Genomic DNA, 14582 nt, shown 5'->3' on the forward strand with positions numbered 1-14582 from the left:
CCGCGCTTCATGTTCCAAAATTAAAACGGAGTAAAAGCACGATATATCTTCTCTGGAGAATCTAATTAACCGTTAACTTTGACGTCGTGTTTTTGGTGTTCTGGGGATAACATCTCTAGTCCTATTCACTTCTGACAGAAACACTGTTTAAACGCAAGGGAATAAGTAAGATATATTTTTATCCTGTAGGTTACCGAGTCTCAGACGAATTAAAGGAATTTGAATCCTCGACCCTGTGGTGGTCTATAACCTAACCAACATTATCCGATTGACACGATCATCCGTTAGAGCTCTTACCGTGTTCATTCTATCTTTTGCAAATTACGTTATACCTGGAAGAGATGAAATCAATAATGGATGTTCGGAACAGATAAATCTTTGGAAAAGAACAGAAAATGATAACCTCTTTGGTTATTTGAAAACAGAATTTTATCTATACTATTTCTCAACAAAATTCGTTTCCATCCTATAATTCAATGTGTTTTATTGACGTTGAAATTTGAAACATGTTACATCTATGAGGAACATAAACTTTTGCTTTCTAACATGTGTAGCTTTTCATTACGATACAGTTTGGACTTTTAATATAGAGTATTTCTGAAACAAATTTAGCAGTAAAATAGCACTCTTCATTTTTTCTTTCTTTCTTTTTCTTTTCTCTTCGTTTTTTTGTTCGGTTTGCATTAGTAGTCCGAAATGGAGGATATGACTAACGCTATCTATTGGGTATATTAGAATGTGTTCTGGATCAGTAAATGCAATGAAAAGTGTTTTATTGGCAATCAAACTACGCGGAAACAAAGCATGTAGCTTTGACAGATGTATCTCGAAGTTATACAGTTCTACTGGAAATTGAGCATACTACCCATTATGAAAGTGAATAATGAATGTTTAAAGCAGCCTCTATATATTCGAATAGTTCTGAAAAATATGTGGAGACAAACGTTATTTCTACATTACTGTTGGATTTCTGGAAACGGAACTTCATAATTTTATGTTCATTTCTTACTATGCTTGAATTCCACAGTTTTATCTGTTCTCTCTTTCCTTTTTCTTCTTCTTTTTCTTCTTCTTCTCTTCCCTTTCCTCTCTCTCTTTCTTTCTCTCTCTCTCTCGCTGCCTCATTTTCGAATCTCTGTGTAAGGGACATCCATTGGTTTCAACTTTTCATTGTGTGTGTTTCAGTTTCTCCCTACATCAACTTATGTATCTTGTTTCGTCTCGGTTTTGTTAATTCATTTTATGGAAGCCAATACATGTATAGTTTTAAATTAGAATTGTCCTCATGTTGTTACCTAATTTTAGAATGGGAGACTAGAAACGAGGAGAGAAGGGGGTCTCTTTACCTGATACGATTATGGGATAAGAAGCTGCATTTTTTTTGTGGCCTAACTGCACGGCGTTAGCTGTCGCTATTTTTTTGATGTGGAGTGTACATTGAATACATCACTTATCTGCAAAAGATCATGGCATAACTCTTTGTAACGAATTAGTTTAAACTAAGTACAAAATTTTACTTCCCACCAGAAGTTAAATGGTGTTTTCAAGTAGGGATTTACCCATATATCGGTATCGGTGATATTGGTCACTTTTGGGAGTATCGGTATCGGCAAATGGACACCGATATTTACCGATACATTTTCCGAACTATTTTCAGTTTGTTTAATATTAACAGTGACACTTATATTTAATCGATTGATCTAAATGAGCATTTAAGATTATCTAAATTATTATCATTTGTACAATTGATTTCTTTATGCATGTGTGCGTCTTTGATTTGCACTATTCGTACACAACTGACTCCATGCCAAAATACCGGTGAAGGAAAACCAAAGGTCCTCAGTCAGGATCATGGGGGCCCGAAGAAAAATTTCTAGGCAGGGCACATTCCACGTTCGCTATGTTACGTCTGGTATTTAATATGCATGGTTTGGTATATTGCGTATACATTTCCGTGAGGCAGGGGGCCGGACCCCACCCTGTTTTCCCCCTTCGGGCGCCCATGGTTAGGATAGCAGACCGTTCATTTGAATCCCAAACGAGGCAGAGGTTTCAATTCAGAAGAAAATTCTATGGAGGAAACTCACAAGTTGCTCACTTTGTCATTATTTTCTCTTACTTGCTGGTTTACTGGTAACAACAATTAGTTCTAAAGTTAATAAATAGTTTTATCGTCTTCGACTTCGATTAAATGTCTTATTTTTTATGGTATAAACAGCAACTCCTGGTTCCGCACGCATAATTTTTAAAACAATAAACATTTTGTAATGGTAGTATCCGTTTGCATTATATATATGGAGCAGCGGCGATAAGGAGGGCAGGAGGAGTCAGTTGCCCCCCACTTTTTTGAAGTGACCTCTTAATGTATATAGTTTCATTTAGAAATGTTTTTGTACGTATTACTGGTTCATAGAAATAAATAGTCCAATATAATATTTGCCGTGACGTGACTAGGTATTGGTTATTTGTCTTCCCGTGGAGTTAAGGAAGCAATATGAATTGCGTTTTAATTGTTAGGGAAGTGGTCCCAAAATTAACCTATTGGAGCACAATAATTAAAGCGTACTTTCATCCGTAAAATTAATTGTAAAAATTCTTTTTCTTTCAAAATAAAGTATTTTTTAAAACAAATTAGCCTATTTGTCCTCCCCACCGTATTAATTGGTTTCTCTAGACAGAGAGTATTTTATTACCCAACAAAAATTTTTTACATTGTTCTTCTCTCTCCCCACTCACAGATTTACCGACTCAGAATTTCAATGTCGCTCCCGTAATGGTCCCATTATTTGCTACTTTTTAATAATTTTAATTTTCACATTTCATTACAAGAATGAAACTTTTCTAATACAAATTTAATAAGCTGTTTGTTTCTTCAAGCTACAAATATTGTTTTTGTTTACTACGGAAACAAATATGATATCTAATTAGCTTCAAAACTCTCGATGTAATAATGATGATTCGTGTAGGTGTACGGAGAAATAAGAAGAATTTATAAAAACTATTTCCTGCCGAAAGAAGTACTACTGAAAATTCGGCTACATAAACCCAACCAATCCATAATCCTACGATGGTGCATCCAGTTCAAGCGCCTCAGCTAGCTGCGAAGTCATCGATGAAGACTTATTTAAATTACACTGATAATATGGCTGTTGATTTTCACAAATCAGATGAGTTGTTGATGGATTTTATTGTAATTAACTCATGTATGTTGCTTGTTAGTCTTCTGCGAATAAATTCAACATTTCGTATTTTACTATAACTCACGTATAATCCTCCACACAAAAAAGGGTTTAAAATCTACAATGTGGGTTATAGGTTAGCAGTTCAAAATCTTTGCGTAAGAAAAGCTTATTTCTGAAGACCATCTAGCCTATTTTCTTCAGAGGTTGTTGGCAACACTGCTTTTTATCACGGTATATATATTGAAAATTTAGATATAACCAGTGGAAACTGGTTATTATTTGTTAACAAAATGTTCACCATCCTGTTAGGTATTGTGGTCACCAATATAATCTATCTATGACTTACGGTTCCCAAGATATGGCTTCCTAAATCTTCCAAAACCAGGACTTTTTTGTCCAATATCTTGGGAACTGGAAGTTATAGAGAGTTGATATTGGTGTTGATCAATATCTACGAGAACGCTGAACATTTTGGTACCACATAGTGACCGGTGGCCACAGGGCAAATCACACAATTTTCCAGAAAGAACTTTAAGATGTTCATGAGCAGGGAATCAAATCTCTTCTTAGATCTTCGTTGTTTAAGATTAAATTTAGGGACAATATATTTTTTGTGTGGAAACTAAGATGAAGTTCTCTTTTGTTGTTGTTTTTTTTTGTCTTTGTATGTAAAAATTAGCCTTATATGTAATATACCTCATTATAATATTGATCATTTCATTATTCTGAAAATTCCTGATAATATTTAAGGAATGTGTCCAAAAGTATCGTTATCGGTATTGGCAGTATTGGCCTCTTCAGTACCGGTATCGGTATCGGGTATCGGTGAAAAAGTTGTATCGGCACATCCCTAATTTCAAAATTAAATAATTGATTTACTTTAATTTTAGGAAAGAAAAAATATTGATACCAAATATGGTTCCAGGAAGCTCTACAAAGCTCAGATTACGTACTGGTGTAATGGGATATCCAATGACTGAGGCAAGTGTAATAGTTAGGTAATATATCAAATAATATTTGTTTAAAATTACATTAGGTGTCTTAGGGTTCCTTCTTCATTTGATCATTTTGAGGAAAAAAAACATCATTATGACTAGGACAAATGAAATGAAATGAAATATTTAAGTTATACGTCCCATGTTTATGCCGGATAGGGTAAAGGAAACGGTGGTGATGAGAAATGAATGAAATGATGGAAAGAAGGAAGTGGGAGAAACTGGAGAACCACGAGAAAACACACGCATACTGTGTTTGTGACTTCGCGTGAGGCGGGGTTAAACAAAGAACCTCTCGCGTCAGAGATGAACGCTCTACCGCTGAGTCACAATTGCTCTATGAGGAGGTATATATATCGTACGTGATCAACCAAATCCACACGATCTCGACCAAAATTGGAACCTCGTAGAACTTAATTAGCTTCGACCACATATGAAATATATTGGTGTGCTGGCTTTTGGTTCTTAAGTTAATGGCCATCACATTTAAGGTTCAACTTAGTGAAAAGATTTAATATGTGGTGTGACATCAATGATCCTAATTCGATTATGACGGAATTTGATCTGTTAGAAGACCTCGTAGGCCTTGATGAACTAATATGGTATATGAGTCATCGGGTTCTACGTATAGTTGCTGACCCGTAGTATTGGGCTTGGACATAGTGAAATTTAGATATTTCATTAAATCAAAGAGCTAAAAATCTTGCTACAATTGTAACTTGTTTTCCTTTTCGCTTTCTGGACCTCTTTTCTTCTATAGGAAATTCATTTGTCATTTCACTTCAGAGGCGATGTTTGTTGAGATAGGAAGTATTATTCAAAGTGAAAAAGAGAAGGAGAGAAACGGAGTAGAAAGCACGGGAAAATATCCAGAAGTAGTATGTTAGTCATTTTCGTACGTATATATTGAATCCAATAATATTATCTCATTCGTTTTCTGCATCTTCTTTTATTATATGTTAGATTCAATTTACAGGACATATATATATATATATATATATATATATATATATATATATATATATATATATATATAACGGAAAGAAAATTTCCTTTAGAGCAGATGTTTAATTATAACAAAAGTTTTAAGCGTAAGTATTTGTGAAAATTACAGAGCGAAGGTGTTTCCTAACTCTTAAAATCAGATTTCCAGAGGAGAAGAAAATATTGAAATATTATAGGGAGTTCGTAATTCGCTGACTGTTTCAATCCCATATACTCGTGTATCACTATCTGAAACTAGTTAAGTCGCCCTATAATAAATCTCAACAGACAGTACTTAATAGAATAATAAAATGGCGTCGCTAATGTCAAATGGACGAAAACAAATCCAAGGTAAAACCTATTTCCTTAATAAGAACGATATAACAGGGTATCATTTATACGTAATTCAAGGAAATTACGGGAACCTTTGGTAGTGAGAATCATAATTATTTAAAACAAAGTGAATCAATTCAACTTTAGTAATGAAACAACTATTACACTGAAAGGACATATGAATAAGAGGAAACAAATTATCACATGTATATGTTCTTAGTATTTAGTAGGAATATATAAAATATCTGTATGACCAGAAGAACCGCCCAAATGTATTATAATCGAAGCAGAGGAAGAGGTGGAAGATGAAGAAAAATTATCCAGTATATTGAAAAGTGAAGTATTATAAACTATTAAGGACATGTGAGGGAGGGAGATCACTGGAGACAACAACATGCCAACATATTTACTCAATGGATTAGGAGACAATGCAATAAAATTACTGACTTCAATTATTAACAAGATCTACCTAAGTAGAGAATGGAAAAAGAATTTTCTTGATTTTACGATGATCACTCAAGAAAAACGAAGGGAAGAAGTGCAGCGATCACAGAACAATTAGCCTTTTTTTCACACTGTAAAGATAATTGCTCCTATGAACAGACGGCTGGAAAACACGAATGAAGAGGTGTTCGACGAAGTTCAATTTGGATTCTGGAGAGGGAAAGGCATAAAAGATGCCATTGGGTTGATGAGAATTATTCAGAGCGAGGCCTCGATGTACTCGTAAAGGAAGAGTTGTGTTCGTGCTTCATAGACTGGCAAAACGCTTTAGACAGAGTCAATTGAACGAAACTTCTGCAAACACTCAAAGAAATTGGAATCAACCGGAGAGACCGACGACTCATTAGCAACCTGAACATCGGACAACGAGTCAAGTTACGCTTAATGAAGGAGAAACCACTAGTGAGGAGATTGGAAGAGGAGTCAGACAAGGATGTAGTGTGTCGTCCAAATTATTCCAAATTTGCAGTGGCTAGTTAATGAAAGAAGCATTAATGGAAATTGGAGACTTCAAGATTGTAGGCCAGGTCATTAACATGATGAGGTAAGCAGATGATACGGTTATTATAGCTAGCGAAGAAAGACTACAAGAGATTATTGACAAAATAGTAGACATTGAGAAACTATATGGAGTGGCAATCAAAATCGAACAATCGAAAGTCATATGAATATCCCGTGAAAATGCTCTCTTATGGGTAAAAGCAGAACAAAGAGTAGTTGAAGAAGTCGATGATATCAAATATCTGGGTAATATTATGACGAAAGACGCGTATTGCTCCAAACGATCAGGTCAAGAATTGGCTATGCCAACGAGAAAAGTCACTCTTAACTAACAGCCTTAATATTGGACTAAGGAATGGAGTATTTGACTTTATAGTTCAGAGACTTGGACATTGCCGAAGGTACAAAAGAAATGTTTACGGAGTTTCAAAATGTGATGTTTCAGGAAGATGGATAAGATAAATTGGATAGAAAGAATAACAAACGAAGATGTTTAGAAACGGATAGAAGGAAATAGAAAGATTCTAGCCGCCATCATTCCTAGAAAGGCCAAATGGATGAGACACAACTTGCGAAGAAATTGTTTTCTTTATACCGTGATATTGGGAAAGATGGGAGGAAAACGAGGAATAGAAGAAGGACAGAAATGCTCAATCATTTGAAAAACAGAAGAAAATATTCGTAGTTAAGCGGACGCTGAAATGTGAGAAACGTGGAAGAAACATTTCCAGGCCCAGAATTAAAATCAAGAAAGAAGAAAAACTCATTAATACCAGGACCTGTCAAAAGGCAGAATACTGTTTAATAATAATAATAATAATAATAATAATAATAATAATAATAATAATAATAATAATAATAATAATAATAGTAATAGTAATAATAATAATAATAATAATAATGGCAATATGTTGCAAATAAAATATCTACAGTTACCAAGGGTGTTTATGAGGGTCGTATTTAGTCTGTTATTCTCTCTTATGTTTATAACGATTCTGCAACATAACAAACATTCATGGAATTTATTATTCGTTAAATTCTTAATATAAGTCAGGAAGTAAAATAAATTTTTGCGAGTTTTGAAACTGTAGTTGAAACTGGAAGGACAAAATAAGTCCTTTAAATTGTACACACTTTGGCAATTAGGGTCTAATTATAAAAATATAAGATCCTTATCTCCATGTTTCGAGATTGTGTCAATCAATTTCCAAATGGGGTATATCGTTACCTTCTGTTTACTTTGTAAATAATGAAAGGTCAACAGTGATAATTCAGTTTGAATACGACCAACTGCTGACTTGCCGTTATTAGTTAGACTAAATAATACAAGCCTGATTACGACAAAATTACATCGCAATATGTGTTAGCAAAGGTGCTATGATATAGCGGTGCTATGAATTTAACACAAATGGGTGTGTTATACGTAAGTTAAACCGTGATCAAAATTTAAACTCAAGAATATAAGAAAGACAGTGAGAAGAAATATAAGGCATGAAGGAACACTAGCTGATGAAGATCAGTCCATTGTTGTGCTTGGAGAAAATCTAATCTAGGTAAATCTATCTAAAAATAAAGCGACGAATCTGAATATGTAATAAATAACTAGATCGCCAAGATATATCATAACATGTATATACATTTTCACCTGAAAGAGAAAGCTCTTGAAGGTAACAGAGAACAGAGTGACACTAAGAACATTGTCTTAGAGGACAATGTTTTTGTGGAGAAATTGCCATCAAATATTAGAATATACACAGAACACAAAATAATATTTGCAAAATATATACACCTAACATATTCACATACATGTTTCATATATAACATGATGCCAAATTACCTTTGATGCCAACTGAAGACTAAAGCATATAGCAACAAAGCGTTGATGATAGAAGAAGGGTTTAGGATCCAAGTTTTAAAACTAACACAATTGAGTAGACCCAAATTACTCAAATTACTGAAAGGTAATTGGACTATTAGTACGTACCAAGTAATTAGGCATATTCAGAGATGAAATTCGATGAATCGTGAATCCATAAATTTTTCAGAGATATAGTTTGGTCTACTACAAGATTGGAAAACACAACTTCAGGGTGTTCCGGGAAACATATGTGACCAGATACGTGGGTAATGTCAGAAGACGTACTATCAATCCTTCGAGCAATAGATGAACTCGAGAGAAGTGAAAGGGAACGTTAAAAGTCCAAGTATTAGCGCTACAGACATTTAAGAGGGTCCACTCTATATCAGAAAGAAAGTGATCTTATCTGATAGAATAGATAGTAGAGTCGGACATTGAAAAATATGTTTTAACGAAGTTCTGAATACCTCAGCGTCGAAATTTTTCATGTCTTCCTGTGGCTCAAACTCTACCACCAACCACCAAGCTCTTCAACGTCATCAAAACTTAGAACTCTGCAGAGGGCATATATGTGAAGAGTTAATAATACGTTGAGTTTTTGACTCATACTCAAAAGGCCCTAAATCGTAAGTCAGTTTTTCAGGAGATCCAACACAGACATCAAAACATATCGACGTAATTTCTTAACAAATATTATATGTTATCACATGTAGCTTAAGTCAGATTATCATTACACTTAGAAATAACCACAAATAACAAACAAAATATTGTGTTTTTCCGGTTAATAATGTAACGCACACTGAAAAAGACCAAAAACTGATTAAGTTTCATTGCCTATGCTACAATTGTGTGAAAACGTTTCAATTTCACCCCTTACCAACGATAATAATCCTATGCTTAAATAGGTACAACCACCAGCAAAAGTATCTATGCCTAAGTGCACTAATTCCATTACTTGAAAGCGCCTGAAAAGATGCAACCCGAATTCCACGTAACCTTTCTAGACTCTGACAGCAGTTGGTAGCAATGAGTCAGGTCTTTATGCAAGAAAAATTGTGAGTAGATGATGCACGAAACAGTTCTCCATACTGAAGTGAATCTCTATGGTTCACAGCTTGTTATCCAATGAACACTATGTATTATACTCTATATTGCTGTGTATGTAGTGTATTAATTCTTTATATACTGTGTGTTCAGACAAAGAAAAATACTAAGCACCCAGAAAATGGTTGAATGTAGGTGAAAATATCAAATCCAGAACAACTGTTGAAAATTAGTGTGTAAATGATTGCCTCCGTTGACAGACCCTCTCCAATTCTCCTCATGCCAACATATTTTCTTTCTGGAGATGAGAAGATCTTTCTTGTCACACTGATTCTGCATTGAAATTAATATTGAAACATTTCCGAAGAGACTGAACTTGGCCGGGATTTGACCCCGGGTCCGCCGGATAGAAATACAATGTGCTAACCAATTACCTACCCGGCACTTCATCTTCTACCTAAACTATTAGCTTGTAAAGATCGTTGCATGTAACTCGTATAAGGAGACGTTCCTTATTTGAGTATCACAATGACTTACTCAACGCTTCTTTCTTTAACTACAAAACAAGTTATCTAGACCTTCGTCAATGAAGATATTAGCACGAAAAGTTCTTCAAGTTGAGGCTATCTCAACGTTTTTAATGATGGTCCCGATTTATATTACTACTGTTTTTTCTCGTCTTAACTTCCAGTTTGCAAAGAAGGTAACAAGACAGATATTATTTTTGCGTTCTTTGAATTGTATCAAGACGTGTAGAAGTAGAAAATTCTTTTATCTTAAGTAACTACTTGTTCATTTTTTAATCTTTGTATGAAGAATTCTTAGCACAGTGGTAAAACTTAAAAGTTGTATGCCAGAGACCCTTGTTCGAATCCCGTCGTGACAATTATTTATTCTAAGTTATTGCTTACGTAATTAGTATTGTAATTCTCTTATTCCATTATTATTATTATTATTATTATTATTATTATTATTATTATTATTATTATTATTATTATTATTGGAAAGTGGGAAGTTGGATACATATTTTATATTTTATGAAGATTTTGATTGAATTTCAAGTCGTTTTGTTGATATGGAAGGTATCAGAAATGGTGAATTACCTTAAACATTATTATTTTTAGCAGTAGTAGCAGTAGAAGAAGTACTAGTAGTAGATACTTATGAGAAACAGCTGGGTAATATTTTTGTTTGATCATTCGTATTTCTTACTCTTACTAACAATACAATTTTCGTATTTATCAATTATTTGCTAAACACGATAAGTTCCCAGACAATACGAATCAAGGTTGATACAAATGGCATCATCTTGCATATTTAACTTTCCTATTGCATATGCACTGAAAAAGGTCGTCTCAAAACTAAGGCCGAGGAAAATCGAATATATTCCTGTTATCTTATGTTGTTAATGTCAATATTGCAAATGAAAAAAAATCCTTTAATTACCCAACGGGGATCGAACCCACAACCAGCGTCATGTAAAACCAACGCTTATTCCACTACTGTAAGAAATCGCTGTTAATTAAGGGGAAGAGGATACTTGGTGTGAAATGTCTTCATCAAATTGCACACTTTGAGGTACTTTCCGCATTTAGATATGAGCAAGTTTAGCGCCCTGCTTGAACATCGAGTCTAAGTTGTTATGTGAAACGTCAGATTAAATATATTTCTTTTAGGTATTTCTTTATAATTATATTCTTTCTCAAGCCATTATGCATTGCAGATTTGTTGTGTTCTACATTTTACCCAGTCTGATCGATGTTGGGGAAATCAAAATATTTAACCGTTGGCCCGCGAAGACGTGATGTATGGCCCGCGGAATGATATGCGCTTTCCATACAACTTCTGTTAATTACGTTATTTTGAAGGGAAAGATGTCAACAACCTGAAACTCAAACTATTACATGCTGAAAGCGTCGGAGGACCAGCGACGGGCAACTAACGACATCCCGCCAAAAATTGGTCGCCTCGTAGTTACGGTCCTTTATGACTCCACTTATGTTCTGAAACGTATACCATCAGCGGTACACATAACGAAATGCCGAGGAACCACAAAATTAGTCCGACAAATTAATATTCGCTTATATGCATGATTTCTTTACATTAAGGTGAATCTAGAAAAAAGTACCCGAGGGTAAGTGCCAAATATTAACCTTATAATAACTAGCCGCGTGTTCTTTCTACTTCACCAGGGAGGCGATGAAGTAAACTCCTCACATAGAGGGATAAATCGCCGTCTTTTTCAAATTTGTCAACAGAGTGTTCCTCTCACCGTGTAAATTCTACGATAGCCGTTTAAGATAAGTTAGACGCGCTTCCAATGTAATTATATCATAAAATTACGCGCGTCTATTTAATTTATTTCATAGTTTTTCGATATTCACATTCCGATGAATTCCGACAGTCGCCATCCAAATTCATGCAATTATTTGCACACATTTTAAGATTTTTCACTTCACGATGTAGAGGCAGGGAATATTCTTGACCCCCGGAGCTCACCTTAGAAAATAATAGTCTGGAAAAATAATATATAATGTTAACCGCATTCACATGACTGGCAACAGCTTTAGTTGGTCCTTTCAGGATTCTTCGTGGGCAGGGATTCTCACCTGGGCTCCTTCAGTCAATTATTATTTCTATTATTATTATTATTATTATTTTCACATTTTATCACTGAAGTAGAACTAATTCTATCTAAACACATATATATGAGATAGCCCCCTTGGGTACGGCCACGACCATATTGTCTGTTATAATTTCTTTTATAGAATCGCTGGCTACATGTGCACCACCATATTTCATTTTACAATAATATTTCATTTTTGAAGGCGAAGTTTAATAGCCTATTTTAAAAAGAATAAATCCCAAAGGACAAAACTGCCATAACGCCATATTTATTAGGTACATTGAATACAGCTGTATGTAGTTACTTAACACCTGATTCCGAGGCCCTGAAGAGTAGCCGGGGTCCTTTCGAAATTTCCTAAGATAGAAGTCTTTCATTTAAAACTTGTATACAAAATAACATAATCAACGGAAAATACGTATAAGAAGTACATTTAGGTACGCGGGCCGCAGATCATATCTTCGCGGGTCCAACTGTTAGAAATTTTGATTCCCCAATATCGAATACACTGGATAAAATGTTGAACTTGCCAATCTCCAATGCATATTAATGGCTCCTGAAAGAATATAATTATAAAGAAATACCGTAAGATATATAGATATAAATTGTAGTTTCACATAAAAATAGAGCCTCGATGCTCAAGCATGGCCTTATACTTCCCCTAACTAAATGCTGCAACAATATTCAATAATACTACTTCTATCACTCATTTTCAATAATTTACTTTGACAATTTAGATTTGAATGTTCTTAACGGTTATTTGCAGGGATAAAAGGGACGGGGAGCGTTTGGTGATGCCCTCACCCTACCTATAGAAAATATCTGTGGCATCCTCCACATTCTAAAAAATACAATAGGCGAAGAAGAGTACGGAAGACTTCGTGAAGTCATTAGTCGAATGGTGATCTAATCTTCCTCTACGTTTTCAGATACACTTTTACCCTGACTGTTTCTACAAAATATTTATATTTTATTATGAACGAAACAAGAGCTCTATAATAAAGGAATCCTAAAAGTGAGCAAATTGTTTAAGATATTTCACGTTTCCCCACTTAATTAACAGCGATGTCTTAGGTTATTGTAATTACTCATTCGTTTAACATCATGGTGGTCGGTTTCGACTCCCGTTTGGTAATTAAAGAATTTTTTTTATCAACTGTCATATTGATACTTCCGATGTAAGATAACATAAAAAATATTATTTTTTTCTCAGATTTAGTATAGAGACAACTTTTTTAAGTGCACTTGCAATAGAAAAAAAGAACTACGAAGGATGACGAAAGCGATATCAACCTTGATTCGTACTATCTGGGAACATACCGTGTTTAGCAATCAATTGATGAATACATAAGTCATATTGTTAATATGGGTCAATCATACGAACGATCAAACACAAACGTTTCCCAGCAATTGCTTATAATTTTCTACTACGAACACTTTTTCTACTGTTACAATTGCTAGAAATATTGATGTTTAAAGCAATTCTCCTTTCAGATACCTTCCATATCAACAACATCACTAGAAATTCAATCAAAAACTTCATAAAGTATAAAATATTTAGTCCCGACTTTCCAATAATAATAATAATAATAATAATAATAATAATAATAATAATAATAATAATAATAATAATAATAATAATAATAATAATAATAATAAAGCGGAATAACGGAATTAAATACCAATTACGTAAACAATACCTTCCAACAAAGAAACAAATAATTGCTACGACAGGATTCGAACGCGGGTCTCTGACATACGAGTGTTATGCTTTACCACTGTGCCAACAATTCCTCATGCAAAGATAAGATAATAACCAAGTAGGTACGTAAAATAAAAATAGAACTTTCTATTTCTACACGTGTTGATACAATTCAAAGAATGTAAAAATAGTATCTACCTTCTTTTCTTCTTTGCAAATTTGAAGTTAAGGTGAGCAAGAACAGTTGCAATATAAATCGGGAGATCATTAGAAACGTTGAGATAGCCTCAATTTGAAGAACGTTTTGTGTTATTTTCCGCATTGCCGAAGCTCTAAATAAATTGTTTATGAGTTAAGGAAAAAGGCGTTGAGTAAGTCATTGTGATATTCACATAAAGAACGTCTCCTTATACGAGCATTAATGTCTTCTATATAGTGTTACATGCAACGATCTTAACAAGCTAAAAGTTTAGGAGGAATGCAAAGATATGCGCTAAGATGGTTCTTAGCACATTGCACTTGTTTTCCATTGACTAGAATTCAAATCCCGGCCATGTTCAAACTTTTTCAAAGGTTTGAATATTAATTTCAATGCATAATAAGGGTGGCAAACAAGATATTCTCCTCTTCAGAAAGAAAAAAGCTGTTGGAATGAGTAGAATTGGAGCAGGTGTGTCAAGGAGGCAATCATTTGCAAACTTATTTCCAGCAGTTATCCTAGATTTGATAATTGGATCTACTTAACCCAATTTTCTGATCCATGCGTGCCCAATATTTGTCTTTCCTTGAACATACAGTGTATAACGAGATAATACATTACATGCACAACAATATTCAGAATAATATGTTGATG

This window comes from Thermobia domestica, chromosome 3 (genome assembly GCF_964235325.1).
Source record: "Thermobia domestica chromosome 3, izTheDome1.hap1.1, whole genome shotgun sequence".
Lineage (NCBI taxonomy): Eukaryota > Metazoa > Arthropoda > Insecta > Zygentoma > Lepismatidae > Thermobia > Thermobia domestica.